The 27,829-nt window shown below is 35.5% G+C and overlaps 1 protein-coding gene and 1 long non-coding RNA gene across 3 annotated transcripts in view; one reads left to right on the top strand and one right to left on the bottom strand.

Annotated features, from left to right (window-relative positions):
- LOC119865448 (arginine and serine rich coiled-coil 1) overlaps window positions 1-27,829 on the bottom strand; it is a 396,620-nt gene that overhangs the window by 80,916 nt on the left and 287,875 nt on the right. The window lies entirely within an intron of this gene.
- LOC102154446 overlaps window positions 19,840-27,829 on the top strand; it is a 91,174-nt gene continuing 83,184 nt past the window's right edge. For both annotated transcript variants that reach the window (XR_005377285.1, XR_005377284.1), the window contains exon 1: window positions 19,840-20,039. This is a non-coding gene — a long non-coding RNA (uncharacterized LOC102154446). The remainder of the gene's footprint in view (window positions 20,040-27,829) is intronic.

The raw sequence follows: 27,829 nt of genomic DNA, 5'->3' as shown, positions 1-27,829 counted from the left end.
CGAAGGCATCCTGTTGCAAATACATCCCATCTCGCTCTCATACCACCTAAGGTCTGTCACTGTCTCACCTCAAGGTAACTTTCTAGCCTCATCATTCACCACTCCTCCTCCATTGCCTTGGGGATGCATGGCCTTGCTGGGCCACACTGCCTTTCGTTTGTACTGTCACGCCCGTGTTCTTGCTGATGCACTATCTCACTTTCTTGCTGAGAAAATCTTATCAGGAAGTTTAATTCAAATGTCAGTCTCTTCTATGAAACCTCTGATCAATACCCCTTGTTTCTAAGTGGATCTGATTGCTCCCTCCTTTCTTCTTAGGCATTTTAATACCTTCCTTAGGGAATGTACAATATTTTGTTCCTTCATTAGAGGAAATAGTCAACTCCTGGAGAGGAGGGCACATAGTAGGTGTGATAGAAATTGTGGGCATTCTCTTCCTAAGTCTTCAGCCAGCCTACATTTTCTGGTCTCCCAAGAAGTTCAGCATGGTCGTTTACCTGAATTCAAGCCAAGGAATGTGAGCTTAAGTAATGTGTATCATGTTTGTTTCCATACCCAGCCTATAAAAAGTTCCCATGCGATCCTCATTCTCTCTATTCAAATAGTGGAAGAGAGGACCCTCAGAGCATGAACCCCAAGATAAAAGAAATCTGTGTTACTGAATTTCTGCAGAAAGTAGTGCTTTCCTGAGGGCTTGCATTAATACTGTGATAGGAGCACAAAACAAGTCTATATTGTTTTAAAGGATCCGAAATTTGGAGTTGTTTATTACAGCAGTTTGCACACTTTGCCTAATACATGAAGTGTTTGATGAATGTTTCCTCAACAAATAATTAAAAGGATTTTGAAAGTCAATACAAATATTATGCTGTTTCTTCTAAAGTGAAGTCTCCTTTCAGAAAAGAAATCCTCTATGACTGTTCATTTGAATGATGAAGATCAGAAAAGCAGTGGCAGAAGTGGTGTGGAGCTAAACAGAGAAATTATTCAGTACATGTGGTTAACAGTATATTACCAGAATTTATTTTCACCTTTACTAATTTCATTTCAAAAATCCACAGGGATACAGCTTTTTAGATCATTGTAGCTGTATGCTTAAGTTAGACTTTAAATGATTTGGGGAGGTAGTTTATATTACCCTATGGAGAGGGAATCAACTGAAGCAAGAATTGGAAGAGACTGACAAGGTATCTAACTCATCCTCTGGTTTTAGAAAGCACTATATTAATTTTTCCAGAGAAAATAATTTTGTAAGGGTTTAACAACCTTCATTTGGAAGTTCTTTCCTATATGTGGCCCAATCTCTGACACTCCGCCATCATGAATAGACCAGAAATGTCAAGGAATTCTTACAAAACAATAAGCAGATGGATCAGATCTACAGAAAAATGATTAGAAGAAATCACAGCCCGATCATATTCAGAAGACTAGAAAAACATAGACGTTCCAGGGATGCTTTAAGTTTAAAATCAATGGAGACCAAACAGAGGTGGTAGGACTGAGGTAAGGACTGAGGCATTTGCCAATGGGGAATTATGATTAGAGCAGCTGAACAGTGGCAGTGCCCCCTCAATGTGATAAGCAGGGGTACAGGTAGTGTTTGACCACAAGTAAAGCAGTGAGTACAAGAGGTAAGAGGCCCAGGGATCCATGAGCCGATTAACTACTAGCCCCTATAAAAGGGACGGACGACGAGCTACTAATGTGTCATTCCCAGCAACACACCTTGCCCCCCCAGACACAGTCAATAGACACTGGGTATAATGACCTGAAGTGGCAGGATTATAGGTATTGTCAAATATAAAGACAAATGGCTAGCTTAGAATTACCAGACGTTCGAGAAAAACCAAACCCTTAAGAGATAAAACAGAGGAAAAACAATATAACCAACAATAACACTCTAAAAAAACTAAGCTGAGGAGTAAGAATTAATAAAGCAAACAAAAAGTTTTTGGAATCAGTGTAAATAATATCCTTAAAGAGATCTGAGAAGATACTGATTACATCTTGGAAATTAAATTTTGATTATCAAAATACAACGCCATACGTAAAGTGAAGCAGAGAAGGGATATAAGCTGAAGATCAAATGAGTGTGTGAGGAGGCCTTACCAACGACTCTTCCTTGAGTGTAGTAGAAAAGAACAAAGAGATACACCCATAAGAGAGAAGGTAAGAGATCATGATCATCATCATCGTCAAGGTTAACATTTATTGAAGGCTTACTATGTGCCTTTGTGTTTATGTATGTGTGTGTATTTCACTTAATACTCAAATTGGCTCTATCCTCATTTAACAGATCAGGAAACTGAAGCACAGAGAAGTAAAAGGACTTTCTCAAGGTCATAGAATTAGAAACAAAAATACAAATTGCTTCCATGCCCAAGTTTTACTGTTTGTGAAGAAACTTTTATCTGAAGATATTTTATTCAAAAATCACATGGAAAATTTGAAGAGTCCTCTTGCTTTGTAACAACTATTATTGCATGCTTATCTGTTTTATGTATTTAAGGTATATGTATCTAGAGAGCTTCTTGTCACAGTACTATGCTGAATCCCAGAAGAATCTGCGTCTGAAGGAAATTTCTGAGATTCTCTCCCCCTATCCTTTTCCAAAATATAGTAGCTTAGTGAGCAGTGGTTCTGTTAAGTGTAATTCTGATTCTGAAGTATTATACCACCATTCTGCAACAGTAACTATGTCTCTGAAAAATACCATTACAGTGAACTATGGATCTAGGTAAGAAAATGCCTGAATAAAGACATCACTAATTTTCCTGCTCTGTGTCTGTGACAGCGACCATTAGCAAAGAGCAAAAGTGATATTTACATTTAGGATTTAATTTCCTTTGAACTTTCATGTTGACAGTTAAGGCAGTTTTCATCCTAACCTAGAGAAGAAAAACCTAGTGACCGTGCAGTCTTAGCTCAGCTCTGCCAAAGCCTCTTTCGAGAATTTGATGAAAAGGGAAAAGGAATAAGTGTCTGCTGGAAGAGGTACAAAGGTTTAAATACTGAATAAGTTTACCAATCCAGCAGCTTATCTGGTAGCAAGCATTACTACTCTGTGATATTTTTAAGGCTTTAACAAGAAAAGTGTCATTGTTAGTAGATAAAACAACTTTTATTGAAAGTTTAAAAACACACGTAGTGGTCGGTTATATGGGAAGAAATTTATAAAGATATGTAACAAAATGATATAATTTTGGATCAAGGGTGGTGCACATGCTTCAAGGTAGATCATCATCCATTTAACAACTTGGTTGATAAAATCATGAAAAATTTGAATTCAAGGTACTGAACTTTTAGAAAAGCCTGATCTTTCTTTACATATTTAGAAATAGCAAACCCCAAATATTTCTAAAGGTCCAGAAGTGAACTTAAAAATAACAATGAGAAAAAAATTTAGATTAATAGTAAACTTGATTAGATAAGAATAGTTAAGGATGACTTTCAGAGATGAAAAAATACATATAATATGAAAAATGTAATGTTAAATCCTAATAGGCCATGATCTTTAAGACTTTCTCAGATATTTTTGCTGGGTTTTACCTACAGCTTAAAAAATATATATATTTATTTATTCATGAGAGAGAGAAGCAGACACAGGCAGAGGGAGAAGCAGGCTCCCTGTGGGGAGCCCAGTGAGGGACTTGATCCCAGATCCCAGGATGACACCTTGAGCCAAAGGCAGACGCTCAACTGCTGAGCCACCCAGGCATCCCAACCTACAGTCTTTGCACTTATCTAGATCTCAGCACAATGGAAAACCTAAAAACTCACTACTTAACACTACCAAATTCATTTATAGATTTACATATCAATGTGGCTGCTGCTTCTGCATATTTAACAATTATATAAGGATGATCATAGTATTAGCTCGTCCTGGTGCCTCTGCATCCTTCATGGCACAGAAGTGAGGTCTAGTCATTGCAAGTTCTTATTCCTTATCAATTTGTGCCCATTAGTAAATACGAGCAATACAAATGTACACATAAAAACGTTTAATCACATGTAATGTTTGAAATGATTATTCTGAATGTACATCAAACACCATAAGGGTCAAGTCACTATAACTGAAAAACTATTTTACAAACATAAGATTACAATTATTGCAGAGACACTGCAAAAAGGAAAAAAAAGCCATTGTTCATTATCGGTAAATACTCTAAAAATATTAATTTTTGCTAGATCACTGTATAAGCATGTTCATTTTCATTAGTTCTTTCACCTGTCCATTCGAAATAGATTTTTTTTTTCGAAATAGATTTTTAAGAAAATATAAAACAGATGACATAGAAAATTCTCCAGCAGAAAACTGTACCTTAATCACTGAGCCAGTGCTGAGGTTTGAGAGATGAAGAGACTAGAAGGGGAAATGCAAAAACAAACAAGCAAATACCTATATACAGGTGCTTTGGAAGTAATGAAGGAAGAGGACACGGTCAGGGAAGGGTTCTAGGAGAAAGCGATACTTGAGCTGCCTCTTGTCAAAGGACAGGCCAGTCCTTCGGGTCATGAAGTCCCCATGAACCAGCACAGTTAAATTTTATGGTTCAACCCAGTCCAGATGGGCCTTGGAATAAACATTAGGAAGAAGAAAGCCAGGAGGTACGCTGTCATAGGATCCAAGGGACATTTAACCACAGACAGAGCTAAGTCCCCAAAGGGGACTGTCTACTGCTAGGGAGACCCTATCGATTCAAAATGACTGCAAGTCAAGAATGAAGTTGCACTACAAATCACAGACAGTGCAGTCAAATTCTCGGAAAATTATGTCTAGCGCTATAAGGAGCTTTAGAGATTTTCTGGCGCGGCATTATGCGTGTGTTCCAGCATTCTATCTGTGTTCCATGGAGTATGAATTCCCCATGATTCTCCATTTAAACAAGTTCCCACAGTGGAATAAGATGGAGCAACACAACACTGACTGGATCTTCCCTCATGGAAGGTCACAATATTCACTGACAAATTTAAAGCTCTGCAATATTCTGCAGTTAAAATCCTGTTTAACTTACGTAGCCTGTGTTTCTCAACTTAATATTACCAAGAACCATTCTTTTTTTTTTTTTTTTTTGATAATAAAAAATATACTTGGGAAATGCTAACCTAGTCTAATGCTTTCACCAACTTATTTTAATTTTTCTCTAACTCAGATTCTAAGAGGCATAAAGATATCTCATCATTTAGTTTTTTATAAAACCTTCCCATTTGATCGAGACAGGAGCTATTACTTCCAAAGCATAATTATTCTTTTTCTTAATTTGAGTATAGTTGACCGACAACGTTACATTAGTTTCAAGTGTATAATATAGTGATTTGACAAGTTTATACACTGTGCTGTGCTCACCACAGTGTCGCCCCACCTGTCCCACTCCATCGCTGTTACCTCATCATTGACCGTATTCCTTACGCTCCGCTGCTTCCTCCCTGGACTCCCTCATTCCATAACTGGAGGCCCGTATCTCCCTCTTCCCCTCACCCATTTTGCCCACCCTCTACTCCGTCCCTCTGGCAACCATCAGTTTGTTCTTTGTGTTTATAGTTCTGATTCTGCCAAAGCATGATTATTCTGAAGTCTAGAAGTGATTCTGTATCATCTCATGCTTAAAGTTATTCTATAACTCAGCAGACTATTTACATTTGTTTCCGCAAATTGTTAAAACAACAGTATGATTCAGTGCAAATGACAAATGGAAAACTACAAAATTATATATCTTTTAATTCTTTCCTATTTCTTTAAGCACCAATGTGGGAGTAAAAATGTTTGGAACATACTGGATTATTTCGGTTTGTTTGCTTTTACATAAAATTCCCTTTTGTGTTCTTTGTAATAGTTTCCAAAGTAAGGCTTTTTCTTTTGCTGTTTTATCCTATGCTATGTCTTCTGGATTTTCTCTTAATTCTAATGCCCTTAAGTGGGCTTAAAGATTATCCAAACTTGCAGGATTACCTTATCTCCCTTTCTTTGTATTCTACTGGAGAATTTTCTATATTATTTATCAGAAAAGCTCTGATGATCAATTTCACTGCTGAATGACACATTAAGTATGTCCAACAGATGTGCAGCTGTACCTAGAATATTTTAATGCTCTTCACTGGAATAGGTATTTTTCTTCCTAATGTTTCTGCTGGATCCATGAGCATTCCAATGGCAAAGAAAGAATCAAATAGATCTAATTATAATTTAAGAGGAAAAAGTGGATAACTAATAGATTTTTAAGAAATGTGTAAAGTCCTATAGCCTTCTGACCGTGCTTTACATTTCACTGCAACTGCTTCGATGTTGGATGCTTACCCAACTTCCCATTCTGTAATCTGAATAAACTGCTTAGCCACAGTAACAAGGATGTCATTAACTAAAATCTAAGAATAAAAGTCTAAAAAAATAGAAAACAATCCAATAAAAACACCATGGGGATACAGAACTGCTGTGATGTCTAGTCTCAAAAAAAAGCAATACTAGATTTTTTTTTCTTTTCTACAGAATGCTGATATGGAAAATAAAAATAACTTCATCATTCTGTGTTCCTTTGACTTATTGCACATCCATCAACTAGATGTCAGGTCGAAGTCAGCTGGCCACCATTATAGCCCCCATTCCAAGAAAGATGTTTCAGCATTTTAGAAAAACTCTGGGGTTTGGAGTTCTAGAATTATTCTCTTTGAAAGGAATCATATTGTAGACTTTGCTAAGTGATTTTTAATGCTTATTCATTTCAGTAACTTCAAACACACTATCAATACTATATTTTTAAAGAGTAACTAAATGTAAGCAATCCTTTTGAAAATAAGAACCAAAGTCTGGAATTGGCAATGCTTAATTATATATGCCAGAAATCAAGGATGAAATGTCATCGTTTTCCATATAAAAAAAGTTATGCCATATTTCTTTTCCAAATTTTTATTTTATTCTTACATTAGAAAGGGTGTTTCTTCTTTCAGAAATATGAATTCTTTATTTTTACTTGTATTATTCACTTTCATGGCATCAGTTCTTGAAGGGAAAACAAAAACCTATGCCGGCCTACTGTGTGTCAGCCACTGTGCTAAGGATTTTCAGATATAGCTATTTCATATGATTCTCCAAAAATTTCAGTGCAAATTAGTAAATGTACTCATATTAATAAAAAGGTAAAAATCACATGATAATCTCCATAGATGCAGAAAAAAGCATTTGACAAAATACAAAAAACCCTTTTATGATAAACACCCTCTACAGATTGGTATAGTAGGAACATACTTCAATATAAGAAAGGCCTTGTATGAGATACCCACAGCTAACATACTCAATGGAAAAAAATGAAGAGTTTCCTCTGAGATCAGGAAAAAGACAAGACTCTCATCATTTCTTTCTTTCTTTCTTTTTTTGACTCTCATCATTTCTATTCAATTTAGTACAGGATGTCCTAGCTAGACCAATTAGGTAAAACTAAAAGGAACCCAAATTACGAAGGAAGAAATAAAACAGTTACTATGTGCTGACAATAAGATTGTACATATAGAAAATTCCAAAGAGTCAACTGAAAAAAAACCGATGGAATTAACCAATGATCTCACGAAAGAGGCACATGAGAACCACAAAAGATACAAAATCAGTTTACAGAAATCAGTGGCATTCCTTCACACCAATAACAGAAAGAAAGAAAGAAGAAAGAAAGAAAGAAAGAAAGAAAGAAGAAAGAAAGAAAGAAAGAAAGGAAGGAAGAAGGAAGGAAGGAAGAAAAAAAGAAAGAAAGAAAGAAAGAAAGAAAGAAAGAAAGAAAGAAAGAAAGAAAGAACGAGCCATTCCATTCTCAATGCCATCAAAACAATAAAATACTTAAGATAACCAAGGGAGTGAAAGATCTATACAATCAAACTACAAAACTTTGTTGAAAGAAATTGAAGAAGACATAAACAAATGGAAAGACATCTTATAATCATGAAATGGAAGAATAAATAAAAGTTAAAATGGCCATACTACTTATTGTCATCTCTAGATTCAATGCAATTCTCATCAAAATACCACAGGCCTTCTGCACAGAAGTAGAAGAAACAATCTGAAAGTTTGTGGGGAACCACAAAAATAAACAAAATTCAAATAGACAAAATAATCTTGAGGAAAAAAGAACCAGATGTATCACACTCTCTGATTTCAAACTATACTACAAAGCCATGGTAATAACCACAGTATGGTAGTGGCATAAAGACAGACACATACATCAATGGAACAGTGAACAGAAAGCCCAGAATGCAGTCACATTATACATGGTTAGCTAATATTTGGCAAGGAGGCCAAGAACACCCATGGGGGAAGGAGAATCTCTTCAGCAAAGGATGCTGGGAAAACTGAAGAAACACCTGCAGAGCAATAATACTGGACCCTATCTCATAGCAATATACAAAAGTTAACTTGAAATGGATCAAAGACTTGAATATAAGACCTGATACCATAAAACTCTTAGAAGAAAACAGAGAAGCTCATTGATATCAGTCCTGGCCCATGAGAAGATGCTCACCATCACTAATTATCAAGGAGATACACATAAAAACTACAATGAAATATTCACCTCATACCTGTTAGAATGGCAATCATTAAGGAGACAAGAGCAAAGCTCTGGCAAGGATGTGGTGAAAAGGGAACCCTTATCCCCTTCTGGTGGGAAGGTGGAAAACAGTATGGACATTCCTCAAAAAAGTAAAAATAGTTCTGCCACATGATGCAGCAATTCCACTTCTGGCTGTAGATCCAAGGAAATGAAAACAAGATTTTGACGAGATACATGCACACCCACGTTTATTACAGAATTATTTACAACAGCCAAGATATGGAAATAACCCTGATGCCTATCAGTGGATGAATGGGGGGAAACAGACATGGTGTTCACACGGGATGGAGTATTATTGAGCCATAAGGGAGGCCACCTTGCCACTGGTGACAACACGTATGAGCCTATTATGCTGAGTTAAGTCAGAGAAGGACAAGCAATGGTACTACCCACATGTTAAATCTAAAAAAGTCAAGCCTGCAAACACACATATACCAGAGAATGAAATGGTACATACCAGGGGAGGAGGGTAGAGGGACAAGACTCCTGGTGTTTAAGAACACAAACCTGTGCCCAGTAAAGAAGCCACAGAAACCTAATGCACAGTGTCGTGAGAACAATGACGTGCGCTGCGGTGATGTACTGTGGTAAGTACTGCTTCAGGGCAATCACATTACGACACGTACACATATCATAGGAAGAGGCTGGACACCTTAAATCTATAAAATGTAACATGTCAAATTTATCAAATGGAAAAAGTTTCAGAGAGGCTTAATAATTTGCTTAAGGTCACATACTTAATACGTGACTGAGTCAAGAACTCTAACAGGTCTGGGGGCTGCTCTTCTCATTATAATGATTTTTTAAAAAACTGTGGAAATGGCCTGTATGATACAAATCTAATTCTACTAGTGCCTCTAAATAAAGGATAGTTTTTTAAGTTAGAATTTAATTATTGTCAGAAAGTCATAAATGAAATGCTATTATAAAATAAGCATGAGAGTAAATAATTTGGGGTGAACCTGCCATGCTATTAATAAATATTGCGAAGTTGATTGTTTCATTTCAGGATATGAAATGCTCAATATTTAAGTACATGCCATGATTTTGGTTGCCTCAACTTGAGAGACTCATCATTTAGGTCTGAGGCCAATAGCTAGATTTCAGTGCTTTAATACATACATCTCTACACTAAAAATGCTAACATTCTGATAAAATGCAGACTTCCACTGCTGAGTCCACAAATTTTTCCCAAAGGAGCTTTATGCCATGTCCTGATTTATCCTGTTAAAAGTATGTTCTAAATGCACTTTTTATAGACCACATTCTGGTAGAGGGAGTGGCATCATTGCCCTACTAATTAGGGTGCCCCTACTATGCTAAAGAACACTGCAAATACAATTCAAAATTAATAACTGCAGGCTTTGTTGGATGACAAACTGAAGCACCCTGGAGGTGTGACCTGGTTTTGGAATGATCTCTGAGATTTCTACTTCCCCAGATCTGTGAAAATTAGGCAGATAATGAAACTGTTGCATTTACTCTCCAGGGTGAACTGTAAACTGGACCAATGCATGACCTTTTACCAGGCTATTAATGAAGAGGCACATTCTTTTCTCTCATGTGATAGGTGAATTAAATAATAGCAGTGGTAGCTTCAGGTAGAAGAGATGAAGAACAAAAATTGTGGCCCTTAAAAATCATAGTCATGATCTGTATTGATGCTTCAGCACCTGAATTCAGTCCCAAACAGAAACAGCTGAATATAAACAAATTGAGAATCATAGAAATAATAAGCTAGATTTCTTCCAGATTAGAAATGATTAAGAATGTATGTATGAAATATATAAGAAAATTAAGATCTATGCAAGAAATTTCAAAGGCATTTATATTATAGGTACATTTTCTACTAGTTGGGTCTGTCCATTAATAAGGTACATGATATATAAAAACATATAGGTTCTCGGCATTCTTCAAATTGTTTTGGTGATAAAAAGGCATGTATACTTACATATTTTTATAGGTATAAAAAATAAGTACACCAAACAGAAGAAATTCATATATTCAGGAAAACAGAAATATGGTACTCTTTTGAAATTTTTATCTTATTTCAATTCCATATGGTAGTTTTGAAATAGAGGAATTACTTCCAATATCACACTATAAAATCAGAATCAAAGAAAATTATATAGCAAAGATCTGTTACAGTCATTTTATCACAGGCTATGATGGTGAGGCCTTGTCTTCCAAAACTAGAATTCTGTTTTTAAAAACAGGTACTACCAGTGATTTTCTAGTTCCAGTATTAATCATTATCAATATTTTATAATTTCCCTTTTGTTGCCAGATATTTTCAAGTAGGCATAAAGTTATTGCATTATTATTTAGGCAATAGTCCTCAAACTTTAGCATGTATCAGCACCACATGGAAAGCTTGTTAAAACATAGATTCCTGGCCAAAGGTGGGTTGAGATTTTGTATTTTTAAAATCTCAACATAATTTTTATTTAGAAATACAGAATTTAAATTCATTTTGTCTCAAAAGATTTATTTATTTATTTATTTTGGTAGACTCATGAGTTAGTAGGATATTTTAAAATCTGCAAACTATTTAGTGTTCTTTATTCTGAGGTCTAATTTAATTTCATTCTGATTATAAAGAATGCAGTGCAAATGACAATTTTTGATGTTTAGCTTTGCTTTATTAACCAGTATATGGTCAAATTTGTAAACGTTTAATCAGTGCTTGAAAAGAATGTATATATTCCCTATCTTGAGTTGAGGATCTTATATGTATTCACCAGACCTAATCTGGTAGCTTGTTTTTGCTTTAATACATCTCCCATCATGGTAATGGGATTCAAAGTTTGTCATTGCTATCATGTCAGTGTTTGCTTCATATATTTTGAGATTATGCTCAGATGCATACAAATCAGATGCAATCATCTGATGCAAATCAGATACAAATAGAATGCTCTAAAGAAGGGACCTAAAAGTTTCATGATGTAAATATAGGAATAAAACAAACCAAAATAATCCCTAAATATAAAGACATTTTTACCAAAGGACTGAGATGCCCTTGGGGCAGGGGGCATGGTGGATTAGTATTCAAGAAACTACATTCTTACACAATTAAACAATTGTACTATTATGTAAGTAAATTTGAAAAAGTGCTTGAGGAACCCCAGTTGCAAAATGTAGATAATAATATTAATCTTTCTCTTCTTTTTAGGACAAGATATGAAAGGATAGTCACATGGCCAAGATATGAACAAAATTTTTTTTTCTTTTGTCAAAATAAGATCTTCAAAACAAAATATTTTAACGGACTTTATCTTTCCAGCTCATCACTTTAACACTACTACTCAATACACTGCTATATAGTAGATGCTCAAAAAATATATGACTTGATGAATATTGCCAAGAAGCCAAGAGATAAAAATATACATTATAACCCAAATTTAGAGAAGCAAAGAAATCAAGAGATTTATAGAGAATGCTTTAATGATTAAAACTTAAGTCTTGAATAATTTTGTTTGGTTTAGTGAAAGTATTCCTGGACCAGGTCCTTCTTTCTAAAGAACCTTTGGGGACTGGAAGCTAAGCAAAGATATTCAGACTACTTTTGATCAGGGGAATCTATTGTGGAACAAGATTACTTTTGCAATGTAAGCTCAATGGAAGCCACCATCTTCCCAAGATAGTGCTCTCACAAAAATAGTCAGAAAACCTCATTATCCTTAGTATGACCTACAAGATCCTTCACCAGATGGTCCCAAGCCATTTCCCAATCAGCCACCACTCCATCCATATCCTTTATTCTCCAAACACTAAGAACTGAGTTCCATTTGGTAAATATACCACACACACTCTTTCACAATCCTGTGTTTTTCACTTTTAAAATGCAACCTTTTATGAGAATTCTTTCTTAACTCTAGACAGTTAGTTGCTCTTGTAGAAACTATATTTTGGCATAAATGATATTATATTGTAACCGTGTGTTTCATATATATTTATTTCTTATTCACCTTTGCATCCTCAAAACTCCGTTCAGTGCTAATGAATGTTTACTAAATTAAGCCTTTATCAAATTGTTCTTAATTTTTCAAAAAAGGAGAGAAAATGCTGGTAAGAAAATGAGCTACAGTAGCTGAAAATAGTTGTAGCTTCAAAGTGGCAAAATAGGGGCACCTGGAAGGCTCAGTCGGTTGGCGTCTGCCTTCAGCTCAAGTCATGATCACAGGGTCCTAGGATGGAGCCTCATGGAGCCCTGCAGGGAGCTAGCTCCTTGCTCAGTGGGGAGTCTACTTCTCCCTCTGCCCCTCCTTCTGCTCCTGTCCTCTCTCTCTCTCTCTCTCAAATAAAATCTTAAAAAAAAAAAAAAGATATTTAAAAAACCTCCAAAGAGCAAAATAGTACTTACTTATACTGATGTCTGTTAACATATAACACATTACACCCTGGGAATTTGGTACAATAATATATTGTAACAGATCTCTATCCAAGAGCTTTTGGATATATAAGGAACTGGAAGACATTCATTAGAATATGATACCTTCTATAGCATTATCTATTAATGAAACAGCTATAATCAGGACATAATGAATTGCTAAGAAGTATTACAGGGAGGTTAAAGGACTAGATTCTGAAGCCAGAGTGTCTGGGTTTGAATCCTGGCTCTACAATTAACTAGCTATGGGACTAAGGCAAACATCTTAATTTCTGTGTCTCAGCTAATTCACCTAAAAATAGTTGATAACAGCACCTTCATTATAAGCCACAGCATTAGTGTAAGGATTAAATGTGTTACTATATACCAGACACTCAGAATAGTACATATCCCATGGCAGGTATCATATAGAGGTCAGCTATTGTATTTGTGTAAAATATGCAATATTATCCTTACAGTCCTACAGATATTAGTATTCACCGATAGTACCTTTTTTAAAATTAAAGATTTTGTTTAATTTAAAAAAAAAGATTTTTATTTATTTATTCATGAGAGACACAGAGAGAGAGAGAGAGAGGCAGAGACACAGGCAGAGGGAGAAGCAGGCTCCATGCAGGGAGCTTGATGTGGGACTTGATCCTGGGACCCCAGGACTACGCCCTGGACCAAAGGTGGACGCTCAACCACTGAGCCACCCAGGGATCCCCAAGATTTTATTTATTTGAGAAAGAGAGAGAGAGATTGACAGCAAGAGAGAGTGAGCGGTGGGGAGGAGCAGAAGGAGGGACAAGCAGACTTCCCACTGAGCACGGAGCCTGACACGGGGCTTGATCCTGTGACCCTGGGATCATGACCTGAGCCAAAATACAGAGTTGGCCGCTTAACCAACTGAGCCACCTGGGACTGTCACCTATAGTACTTTTTTATATAAAGGTACATGTATTTGTATCAGGCATGGCATAGTTCATACATTTTTAGCCTACTTCCAAGGTTTTAGTAGTGAATCCTTTCCTTGCTGCAAAATTTCATTTAGAGAAATCTACACTAAAGTAGATGCAACGTGGTTTCTTTGATATCTCCGAGAAACTCTACAGACTCTGATATGGGCCTACTTCAAACTGAAAAAGAGAACTGCTTATAGACATGATTTTAAAGTTCTTGGATATGCTCTACCTCAACTACAAACTTAGCTCTGTATTCCATGCCTGCTCCATCTACGTTCACAGTAATTGTTCAATGTCTTACAGTTTTCTCCATGACGCCCTCGTCCACTATCCTAGGAAACATGAAGTCCTCCTCTTAGATCTGAGAGGACTATATTTATTTCTCTAGTGTAGCCAGTTAGATATGTCTTTCTTTAGCACCCGACTGCCAACTACTTGAGGTCATTTTCTTACTGATATTAGTATCCTGTAGTGTCAGACATGGCTCATTAGCTCCTAAATAACTGTTTATTTAACTAAGCTGAAAATTAATGTACAAAATAATTACTCTAAGGAATAGCAACGTATTAAAGATTTAATTTTATTCGGTTACTTAAATATTTTAGGAACATCTATGACAATAGAGGCCATTCTGAGATTTATCAGTGTCTCAGAAAATTACATTAACTAGCACATTCCATTCTAGTCATATGAATATTATATTCCAACTATGAAATCTGTCGTAACTCCTCAAAACTTCTAATGTCAAGATTATATTAATTTAATGCATGTTTATGTCTCTACACATATGTAAATATGCCTATCCACTTGATTTTAAGAGTGAATCTTTCCCTTACCAAAAAATTTATTCAAGGTATGATTCAATATTTAGATTTATATGCTTCAGAAGTTTCCCTGTATAACACATATTTAAAAGCAATCATTATGAATTTTGTATTTTCACCGTAATCAAATGCCAAATCAAATAAAAATCTTCAAAATTATAGTTACAGCCACCACAAATCCTATATCTCTCATACATAACAAGTTTAGATACAGAGGGAAAATTTTTCTCCCATCTGGATGAATTATTTTCCTTGATTTTTTTTTTTACATTAGGTACTTACTATTATATCAACACAAAACAATACCACTGGCAATAGTATTCTTATTTTACCTTGTGCCAACATTTTGAAAGCAAGACCTTAGAATTTAATAATATTAAAAATTAACACCTCTAAGTGAAGCAGTGGACTGCTTACGAGGTGTTAGAGAACAACATAAAAAAAAAGACTTCTCACTTCAAATACTTGAAACAAATTTTATTTTTTATTTATATATTTTTTAAAGATTTTATTTATTTATTCATGAGGGACAGAGAGAGAGAGAGAGGCGGAGACACAGGCCGAAGGAGAAGCAGGCTCCCTGCGGAGAGCCCGATTCAGGACTCGATCCCAGGTCTCCAGGATTAAGCCCTGAGCCAAAGGCAGACGCTCAACTACTGAGCCTGCTAGGCACCCCAAAACACAAATTTTAATAACAGATGTTTTAACAGTGTTATTTCTTCCTACAAATCAGTAGACCCAGCACTTTTATATATAACAGTATCATTTTCATTTCAATGTAAGTATAGCACAAATTATTTTGCAGATATTTTTGACTTATGATGAAACATAACCTCATTAAAGAAAAACATCAGTGTATTTTACCTTAAAAGGCTAAGTTTGAGACATTTAAAATGTTTTATACAAAACCTTCTGCCTGATTTCATACCGCCTATTTTCAGAATTTTGAACCTTTCTCTGGAACATATTGTCATCTTATAAAATCTTAGATTTACAAATGGAAGAACATAATTGTGAAAACTTCACTCATTTCCTTGTATTTTTGTTCAAGGCAATGCCTTTGGAGATTAGATGAGTATATTTTTACCAGTAATATTTCAGTCCTGAAAATTTTGTAAACCAAACTACGATGAAAAAAGTCAGCCTCCGCAGACTTAGGATTTTTAGATTCTTCTCCTTTGTAAACTTATCGCTATAATCTAGGCATAGCAAAGGGGAGCTCAAGGACAGCCTCCCCCAAATAAAACACACTGTAGTAAATATACAGCACCTGAATTTCGCTAGGTGGCGCAACAAGAATAATTTATCTTTCTGCTTCTCCTACCTCTGTTGGAATGTTAACAAATGGAATGACAGAGGACAAAGTACTCAACGTAAGTGTTTATAAAATTCTCACCTAAACTAGAATATTGTTTATTTACGGTATATTTTAATACCTTTATGATAATAAAATAATTTAGCATAAAGAAAACTTGAGCACAATAGATAATTTCTTATTTTTCTACGGCTATCTGAACACGGAAACAGTGCCAGGCTTTTAGGGCAGGCACCGTGTAAAAATAAATCAAATGGCACTACATTTTAAAAAACGTTTCTGAATGTATCATCTAGTTCAGAAGTGAAAACTGTTAACAAGTTTCTTCTCATAGCTGTGAAAGTATAATACGTAATTTTGTAATACACAATATTTAGAGGTTCTCATACTAAGATTTTTAAGCATTCAAGCATTGAAAGGGAATAATCTATCAGAGGAACTGGGTTCTTGCTTAGCCACCATCTGCGCTGCAGTTTCCCAGTCAAGTGGCAGAGTTGGAATTGACTAGTTTTAAGGTCCTTTAGAGTTCCAGAAAAATTATTCTGGACACTAAAAATGAAATTATAATCTGTCAAAAGATAATTTTATTTTACTAAATGATTTTCTAAGATAAAGTTTAAATGTACATTCTGCTTTCACGAGGTCAAACCAAGATCAAAATCTGAATGATTTTAATAGATGCTATAGCGAACAGTAGGTGGAAAATATGACTAAGATCATTTTCCATCTAGCAAAACCTGTATCTAGAGTTGTATTTGTTTTTCTGTTTTTAGATAGGGTAATTTTTAGAATATCTTTTAAATACTTAGATTTAAGAAGATTTAAATTTCAAGCTGTTGTTATTCAATCTAGGTTTATAAATGTAGTACTATAACTGTGATACATGCAGAGCTTCCCAATCACTGGGCTGCAAATAGTTGCAGGTCTGCTAAAATATTGATCCTCTTAGCCCTAAGGGTGACCAGACAGGGTCCGAGGTGGCTGGAGTTCCAGAGCCAGCAGCCTGTGGACAAGAGTGTTCAGCCTACTGTGCTAACCACACATCATCCTTTTGCATGTCACAGTTTGAGAAGGACTGAGAAGCACTGTCCTGTGTATCATCTCTGTCTTATCTTCATTTTATCTCTAGTATGTTGCTTAAGAGACTTTTGGAAAACACTAAAATGTCTCCTTTAAGCTTTCTTCGCAGTTACCTTGGTAAGTCTTATATGAAGTTTTCAATAATTACAATTTCAGGCTGAAATTAATTTCACAAAACAATATGAATACTGATGACTAATAATTAAGAGGGAAAAATGTATAGTTCTTGTGTTAAATAAGCTAATTTATCTAAAACCTATTTAATAGTAAACAAACCCATCATTATGTATGTCATATACTATGTTCTTGGCTCATCAGTTTTAATACTGAATTAAACTGCTAAAGATTTTTTTGGTGATCTTTTTTCTATGCTTCTAATATAGAGGACTAAATATAACCTGTAAGAATAAAGGCACATAACAATTTCAAAAGTTATTCAATTAATTTTTGAAGCACCGTATAAACGTAGGTTTATTCAGGTTGGATTTTTTTGTTGTTAGTCTGAAAACGTATATACTTGGTAAGTAACCATAGTGTATATACACAGACTCTCACTTTGTGTGTGTGTGTATGTAATATTTCTAGGAAAACGGTTTGATTTTATTCCTAGGATTAAGGCTGAAGTCACTGCTACAAATGATGCAAAGGAAATATTGCCTAAAATTATGAAACACGTGATGTGTAATATCTTACGCTAGCATGTATTTTATGGGTAATAACCAATCTAGAAGCAGTACCTGCACAAATTGTGTTAATCCAAAATCGTCACAAAAAGCATCAGTTCTGCAAAACGAGGAAAGCTAATCTCAATTCAAAATGAGTTAAATATTAAACAAACTTCTCTAGAGGAAGAGGCTGCAGATAGCTTTGTCAGTGTTATCAGAAAGATTAGCATTCTAGTCATAGATCTTTAAGGAAAAGAAAGTACACCAAGGAGGGACAATGGCTGCTGGGAAGCAAAGGTAAAAATTGACAGATAAAATTCAGTAATAACAATCAAGGCAAACCTCCCCAAAGACTCTCTTATGTCCTGGTTACTGCCTACTGTATTAAGACTGCCTTTCTCATCACTTAATGCTTATTTTCATCACTTTGCTTAAAATATTGATAATCAATTAGGGCTACGTCTGTTTTGCCACAGAATCTGTGTCACAGTCTATCAGACTGTCAGGGCCAATTCAATCCTCATTCAAAGTTAATTTTTTCTTCATAAATCTGCCTTTGGAGGAGTCATTAGGCGCAGAACATAGCCGGAGGTGCAATCACCTATTCTCTTTCATTAGTGGCAGGCAGAGAAGGTGAGGGAGATTATTAGAACTTTGGAATGATCACAAAGCAGCGTGCTGCCTGTCAGATCCCCCCAACATTTAATTCATCTAGCCAACTCACCAGCACTCTTTGCCAACAGTTTTAAATGGACATTATTCATGAACATCTGTGACATGCTGAATATTCTGAACTGGAAATGATGAAAAAGCAATGCCCCTTTTGACTTTAAAATTAATTCTATGGTCAAAACAATTAAGAATATAACAAACACGTTTTGTGATGTTATTTTTAGTCATCTAAGATACATTTCAGAAGCAAAACAATTTACTAAAGCTAATAACACACAAACACATAGGGGGAAATTAATACGTAACATAAAAATTCTTAGTGTTAAGCAATTTTTTAAAGCCTATTTTACCCACATTAGGGATGACCAGGATTTTTTCCCAAAGGTGGCTTTACAATTCATATTAAAGTTTAAATTTCTATTTAATGTGAGTATCTTGTTTAGCAACATACCACAAAATAGCATCATCCAGAAGAATTTAATACAGGGTCGATTTAGATAAAAACGTTTTATTTGAAATTTTCACAGCCATCATTTTTTGAATGCTACAAATGTCGCAGCTGTGAGAGGTGCATTGTGGGTAGACTATTGATAGAGGCGCTTAGTGTAATAAAAGAAATGAGCCAAATAAGTAAAAAGAAAACTTTTAAATGACTTATTTTCATTTAAAAAGCTATTATTAATTTTTTCAATAAAAAGAAAATCTGGATTGTTTAAAATACTGTCTTTATAGCATGGAGTGAGAAACAGTGTTAGTTGGTAACATAAAAACTAAAGATATGCCTTACTAGACATACTTTTTTGTGGTGATGTATCTGTAACTTATCACAATACCAAGTTGATGACACCAAGATTTTAAATGCTATTGTCAAAGTCAAAATGTTCTAGCATCATAAAATAATTTTCATTACCTATTCTATTAGCTTCAGGAAAAAACTGGACCAGCATTTCCCAAACTGGGTTCCTTCCACACAATGAAGTGCTAAAATAAAATATTCAATCAAATATATTTGAGAAATATTTGGCTGAACAAAATTAACTTGTATCTTTACTGCAGAGCTCATTGATCTCAGATTCTCTACGATACGGTGATTCCTGAATCGAATTTGATTGTTGGAGCCATTTTTTGACACCACCAGAATATCAACAAAACTTCTTCCTAACTTTCCTGGGTTAACTAGTTCTATTCTATCCTCACTGGATCTGATACTCTACACTTCACTTATTTATTTTAAAAATATCTCTTGAGCACATACTATGTACCAGGCATTGTGAGAACTGATAAGGTTACGATAGTGAACAAGACACTGATCTTAAGCTGCTTGTGGTCTAACACAGAATTCAATTTATTTGTAGGTCTGTCTTCCCACTGTGAGCAACTGGAGAATACGGAATGTGTCATATATACATATATCTCCAGTGCCTAGCAACTGGTAAACAGTAGAAGCTCCAGAAATACATGTTAAAGTGAAGTAGAATTTCCCTTTTCCTAGATGGTTCCAACGAATTCACACAGGTTCAAACACCAGTTTGTCTCCTCACGCCCCCACTTTTCTTCTAAGGTTAGTATAAACCCTAACCAATTCTGTGTAGGATATATAGCTGTATAATGTGTGTAATATAAAGCTGGAACGAAGCTAAATATAAGGAAAAACAAATAAAAAAGCAAGACTGGCAAACTAGGTCCCATTTGATGACTGTGGCCCCCTTGGTTTCTGAGTTGAGAAGGACTCCGTCGCTGGCTGTCCAGAGGGAAAAGTACCATGATCGATTACAAATGACTGTCATCCTTGCTTTTAGAGTTTTTCGATTTTGGAAAGATGCGTAATGCAAGAGTCCGAATAAAAGTAACGAAGACAGCCCAGCTACCACTGCTGTTCCCTGTGGCGGTACTATCACAGCTGCATGAACAGGGACTTGGCCATGCAGGAGGCTGGATACTTCTACAACTGTTAGAGGGGTGGGGCCCTGGGCCTGGGCTAGCCCTCCACAGATGATGCCCTAAACACCCCCGTAGATCCCGCCTGCCAGAGAGCTGCTCCCTTTGCCACCGGCAGGATGCTGGAAAAACCAGGAGGCTGGCACTTGCACTCCAAAGTTCAGGAATGCCCGACTTTACCTCACACCAGGAAGTCACCACTGCACAAGACGCTCCATCTGCACAAAGCTGGTGACTAGACACTGGAACACAGCTGGAGAACTCCAGGTCTCCATGGGGGCGCTTGCTAACAGCAACGACTTAGCAGCAGGAAGAGACACCACTTCCACTTGAAAAAGTCCATATGAATACATCTAATTGGTGGAACAGAATTCAGATCCAGAATCTTAGATGATAAGAATTCTAGATCGTGTAAATTTTTGCTTTCTAGGCTTTGTTGTTAAAAAGTAGAGTAGAAAATGTGACAAACGTTTATGCCAATTCAGCATTTACTGAACCTTTAATGTGTGCCACGCCTCTTTCTAAATGTCCTACAAGTATTAATTCATCCAGTGCTCACAACAATCCCATATGGTTTATTTCCTTGCAGTTAAGGAAACTGAAGCACAGAGAGGAATAACACACTGCTCTGGGTCACACAGTTATTCAGGGACACAGCCAGGATTCAAAGCCAGGTCAGCTGACCCTAAAAGAGGCTCTTCCCCAGTACTGTTTCCTTAGGGGAGTAACTTCACCTCTTTAATAGATTAATGAGGATGAAATTTATTTTCTACTCTGTTTTGCTTTTTGTATTGACCAAACAGCTATGCATTCTCACTTAAAAATTTGTATAATAAGGTGGCATCTCAAAGAAATCAGTATAGACTAAAGGTGGCCAAGACAATCTGGCTGAAGGTTTATTAGACTTACATATATGTGCAACACTGAGAGTGGAAGCCTCACTCCTTTCTTAGAGGATAGCAGAATAAAAAATACTACCATTCTAGTTAGAGTGAAAAAAAGACTTGAAATATTAATGCTCCAAATGGGAGATGATGTTAAATGCTTCCATATCTGTGGTTTCATAGAGAGAAATATAGCAGTATGTTTCAAGAACCAAAAATAGTTCACACTCTTTGATACAATAATTTCACTTCTGAAAATGTAAATCAAAGTTTAAGATGAAATATGCAGGAAGATCCTCACTGAACATTATTTTAATAGAAAAAACAATAATATAAAAATATTCATCTAGGCAAGTGGCTAATGTTATACCTTCTGAACAAATATAATGTCAATAAAATTATGCTAACTAAAAATATTAACAAGTTGGGAAGATTATTCTGATAGAAATGTAGATACAAAAAAGAAGAATATAGACTTCATTTATGTAATATAAGACTAAGAAAGAAAAAAATCACTTATATGTTATAAATTTGCATATGCAATTTGATCTCTTTCTCAACCTTGTAATTTTCACTTATCTGCTGATTTATATACTTAGTGATACATATATTTTAACATTTGGTCAAGCCAAATCTACCTCATTATTATTACTTTAAATTTTTTGGCTATATTTATGGAATTATTCCTCTAGATAAACATTTTGTTTTATTCAGATGAATTATTTTTGTTAAATTCCACACCCCAAAACTGAAACTGCAAATAAACAACACAACCTGTTGGAATTCTGAACAACTGCTAAAGTAATACATTAATTTGGAGACCATGGATTCTTCACAGTATTGACTCTTCCCATCTAATGGCGCAGTAGTATGTGTTTTATTTATTTAAATCGTTTGTTATCTTTCAGTGAAGGTTTGGAGTTATTCATCTAGGTTGTGACATCATTCTAGCCCCCTTTCCCTTCCAACTCCCCTGTAAACACTCTCTTTGAGGAGTTATCACTATGTCTCATTCTTCTGCACCCACTCGTTCTCCCATCCATTCTAAGATAGCTTCTAACTTCACCACTCAACCAAAATTACTCTTCAGTGACTTCTGCATCATTAAATTCATTGGACATTTTTATTTAAAATAAAAGTAATAAGGGGCATCTGGCTGGCTCAGTTGGGAGAGCATGCAACCCCGGATCTCAGAGTTGTGAGTTTGAGCCTCATAGGGGGTGTAGAGATTACTTAAAAGAATAGTATCTTTAAAAACAAATGTAATAAGTAATGAAACATTTCAAACTATCAAAATACAGAGGATATTATAATAAATTCAAATTAATAAATGATAATATTTCATCATTCCTGTCCTATATTTTTGCTGTCATCTGGAATTGTAGGACTTCTGAACTTGTAACAACCCCCGTGGTCTGAAATGACATCTCCTTTTTTATGTATATGCAGTTCTCGGATTTCTTTAAAAATTGGCCACTAAAGTTACTCTCCTCAGAACTGCCTCTATCCTTAGCCTATTTTGTGGTAAGACCGTTTTTTTCTCATTGATTTCTAGGATTTGAAAGGCTGCTTTATACAGTATAGTCTAGATGTTGGCCATTTGTCAATTATACATACTGTAAGGATGTTCTCCCAGTTTGTGGCAATTCTTGATTTTATTTCATTTTTCTTCAGAGGTGTCTAATTTTACTGCATTTTAAAACTCATATATATACATATACATGCACTTTTTCATTTACGTGGTTTATTGAATAAAAAAGCAAAGCTTTATTATAAGATTCATTAAATCTACTTGTTAATATTAAGACTGGCATAAACTTTTCACCTACATGAGATTTGCCGAATGCACACCACACAGCCCTGTAATAAGGGTCAAATACATCCGCAAGTTAGACTGAGTTTTCCAGATAATATTGAAATTTAAGCTTTTGTTAAAAACATGTACTAAGAATTGTCAATTTCTATTAAAAAATTGTCAGTTTCTATGAAACTTAAATACTTTTATCTGTTTAAGAAATCCTTTCCTGGGACACCTGGAGGGCTCAGCAGGGGAGCATCTGCCTTCAGCTCAGGGCGTGACCCCGGAGACCCGGGATTGAGTCCCACGTTGGGCTCCCTGCATGGAGCCTGCTTCTCTCTCCGTCTGTGTCTCTGCCTCTCTGTGTCTCATGGATAAATATATAAAAATCTCTTAAAAAAAAAAAAAAAAAGAAATCCTTTCCTATCCCTAGATCGCAAACCTAATCACCTCCGTTTTCTTCTAAAAGTTTAAAAATTTTCCTTTTTACATTTAAGCTTTTGAAATTTCCATACAAATAACAAATTCCTTCAATACTATTATTAAAAGCCCCAACTTTCCCTCACTTATGTGTAATATAGGTAGAGAAATGCGTCTGTGTATGGGGATGTTTCTGGCTCTTTCTTCCTTTCCACTGATGACACCACTTTAATTACTGTAGCTTAGATATAGAATCTAGATATAAGACAGGATAAATTCCTCTAGATATAGAATTCCTTTTCTCCTTCACAGTTTTGACTATTCTTGGCAATTCGCTCAACATGATTTTTTTTTTTTTTGGAATGAAGCTTTTAAATTCTTTATTAAAGAACTGAAACTTTTCCAGATTTAGGTTATATATATGAAATAAAATCAATTTCTGATGAAAACTAAACACATATACACCATCAGAAACACTTCTGTTCTAGGATTGGGGATGAATAGGTGGCAAAAAATGTTTAATAATGCCTGAACCATACAGCAAAAACCCAGTTTTTTTTTTTTTTAAGTAATTTACCTTTTGAAATTTTCTTCTTAAGAAAATTTTGTGAAATGACCTATTGACTCTGCCATCTGTGGTTCATGATGTTAAGGTCTGTAGGGCAAGTAAAAGAGTTTTCAAATCTGGAACCAATAATCTGCCTATACATTTTTCATCCTATTCTATTCTTACATTATGGTTTCTATTCCTTACTTTCTCTCTTGAATCATTTTAACATTTTATTTTATGTTCTTTGTGGAGGGTGGGGAGGGGTGGTGGTGGCTTAAACAATTGGTATTTATTTTCTCACAGTTCTGGAGGTTGGAAGTTCAAGGTGTCAGCAGGTTTTTTCCTCAAATAGCTTAAAAATTTGTAGTTTTGTCACGTATTGATTTATTCTTGGTAGTTCTTATTGTAGATATTATCCTATACTTTTCTTTTTGCATTTTGTACAATCTTTGTAAATTTTAGTTTTAGTTTTAGTTTATTTTAGTTTTTCTTTATTGCCTACAAGAAACCTTACAATTCTATAAAGCTAAATAACAAACTAAAATCATAGAGTTGATAGGCAGTGTGGTGGAGCCCAGATTTGGATGCAAGCTTTCAAGCCCGAAATGCCATATACTTATCATCATTGCTGGTTTGTCTCCATTTTATTTCTCCTCCCTGCAACCCCCCTTACTTCAAATAACATATTTTTCTTATATTCTAATGATAGCACATAGTTAATGCAGCTTAATACACTTTCTTACATTTCTTGTGGTACATTTCGCATTATATGTTGCATGGTCCTTTCATTAGCCTAAGGCCACTTCCTTCCCTCAACACTAAGAATATTCTATTATCTCAAATTCTCTAGATGCCAATTATTCTGATTCTGCCATTACCTGACCTTCCCACACTCATTAATTCTGGATTTCACCAATTCTACATCTAACATATCATATAATTTAATCTGTCCACTTCTCCCCATATTTACTGCCACTACGCTAAGTCCATCGTCATCTTTCACGTTAATCACTAAAAATAACTTCACTAATCTTTCTAAAACTAGTTTTGTGACAACCTTATCACCACTACCACATGACCTTTACCATCACCACTAAATCCATTCTTTTTACAAGAGGCAGATGGATTTTCTAAGAATGGATTCTAATCATGCCATGCCCTACAACAGCTTTCTACTTACGAAGAAAAGCAAAATCCGAACATTAACATGACTTATAAAGCCATGAATCATCTACTGGTCTACCCTACTAGCTTCATTTAAGCTATTCTCAATCATCTTATTCCTGTGGATTTATCCATACAGGTCTTTGTTTTGAAAATGCACCGTGGTCCTAGTGTGACCAATGTTCTTGCCTGAGACTTCCCTCAGATTTTAACACTGAAAATTTCACACCTTGGAAAAATCTTCCTCTATCCTAAACAAATGGTACATTTTCAAATGCTGTTGAATAGAGGAAAAATAAATGTACTTTTTAGCCTTGGAAGCTATACGCTCTTATTAGTCTATTCTTATCTTTCGTTGTACTTATGAAAATTATTGAGTTATTAGTTGTACAAATAACTATCTCCTATTTGCTTTTCCAACATAAGTTCCATCAAAGGCAGTACCTGAACTGTCTCCTAGAATTAAACAGTGTTGTTTGCATACAAAAAGTGCTCAGCATTTTCAAAATTAAAACCAGTAAAGTTTATTTTAATTATTTTATGCTGGGCAGCCTGGGTGGCCCAGTGGTTTAGTGCTTGCCTTCAGCTCAGGGTGTGATCCTGGAGTCCCGGGATCAAGTCCCACATTGGGCTCCCTGCATGGAGCCTGCTTCTCCCTCCGCCTGTGTCTCTGCCTCTCTCTCTGTGTCTGTCATGAATAAATAAATAAAATCTTTAAAAAAAATTATTATCTTATACTTTTGTTGCTATATGAATGAGTTTTTATTAGACCTTATGATAGATAACTGGAGGTGTACAGGAAAACTATCACTTTACATATGTTATTTTTTGTCTTCAAGAAAACTAGGAATTTCATTTATCTTGGCTTTGTACATTTGGATAGTCATAAACTCTTAAGAATTAGAAAGGGTCTTAGAGACCACCTAGTTCACTCTGCTCGTTTACAGATGAGAAAAACTGAGGCCCAGACACGTTAAGTAACTTGTTCAAAGTGACACAGCTAATTAGTAGCAGAGCCAGTCCAGGAACCAAGACCTTATTACTCTCAAAACAGCAATCTTTCCACACTGCTAATCAGGGATGATCACAGTTCCTTAGGCGACCATAGAGGTGGAAGATTCCGACTCAGATCCTTGTCTGGTTGGCTAATTTACTATGTCTCAACACAAGGCCCTTTAAGTTTTCTCATGAGCTTCCGTACTTTCCACCAAATGTGTTTCCTTATTGAAAAAGAGTGTGTTGGAGGGAAGAGTTCAGGCCTAATGCATTTATCTTATCCCCAGAGCCTAGCACAATGCCTGGCATATGTGAGACAATGATATTTGTTGAGATAATATGAGACTGAATAAAGGTGCTGCATGTGTGAGCACACATGCCAAAGTACTGTATTGGACAGGTGACGTAAACAGGGAAATTCTTCAAACCTTTTTTTTTTTTAATTTTTTTATTTATTTATGATAGTCACGCACACACAGAGAGAGAGAGAGATAGAGAGAGAGAGAGGCAGAGACACAGGCAGAGGGAGAAGCAGGCTCCGTGCACCGGGAGCCTGACGTGGGATTCGATCCCGGGTCTCCAGGATCACGCCCTGGGCCAAAGGCAGGCGCTAAACCGCTGCGCCACCCAGGGATCCCTCTTCAAACCTTTTGTAAGATGAGGCTTTTAGGGTCCTGCCTATGAGAAGAAAAGAAGGGAGGTAGAGAGGGGTAGGGGAAAGTAGAGGAGAGAATTAGAAAGCGTGAATGTGTGTGTGTGTGTGGGTTAGTAAAAAAATCTTGGCCTCTTTCAAAGGATTTTTAGTTTAAAAAAAGTTGACAGTAAAACTCACTAATATAAAATGTTAAGCTTTTAGTGTGTTGCATTAGTTTCCTTTGTGTGAGATTTAAAACTATCTTTGGGTTTTTAGAAGATACAAGATACAAGTCTATTTTGTGAGGTTTACAAACCATAACAAAGTGTTTGTTATGTTTGCAAATTTATAAACGCAGCGGAAAAGTACCTGATGAGCCTAAATATGAAACAGGTACACATCCAAACAGCAACTGTCATTGCTTCAAATCTTTCATGAAATAAAAATCACAAATCACATGATTTTAAAGGTGGAAAATAACTTTCAGGAATCTTATTGTCATTAGGGCTAAGTGACCTGCTTAGATTAATCACAGTGCATCGTACCGTATCTCAGGATGCTTTCCTTTCTTCTTCACTTCTTTTGAAAGAATAAAAATCATAAACAAAAATAAAACTCAAGTTTTTAGTAAGTTACAAATAAATTGTCACCCAGGACAGTAAAGAATTACTTGAATTATCTTTATAACTTGCCATTGTCTATTTGTGCATTGTGTTGTGATTCTATGACTACATCAAGAGTTGGAGCATAAGTTTTTCTATCTGATGGAGAAAAAATGGTAAGAGGATGCCCAAAGTCATAGTAGTAAGTACAATTCAGTGGGGTCCTTGCATCTCACACTAACTTCATGAGAAATCTTTGTAACAGTCTACACGATAAATATTTCACTTCTTCATATAATATGATTACATTCTAACACTTGCCAAAATTTGATAGAAATATAATCGATGCAATCCAAATACATTTG

This window comes from Canis lupus, chromosome 23 (assembly GCF_011100685.1).
Source record: "Canis lupus familiaris isolate Mischka breed German Shepherd chromosome 23, alternate assembly UU_Cfam_GSD_1.0, whole genome shotgun sequence".
Lineage (NCBI taxonomy): Eukaryota > Metazoa > Chordata > Mammalia > Carnivora > Canidae > Canis > Canis lupus.
The sequence above is the reverse complement of the archived record's forward strand: the minus strand, read 5'-3'. Positions and strand labels throughout refer to the sequence as shown.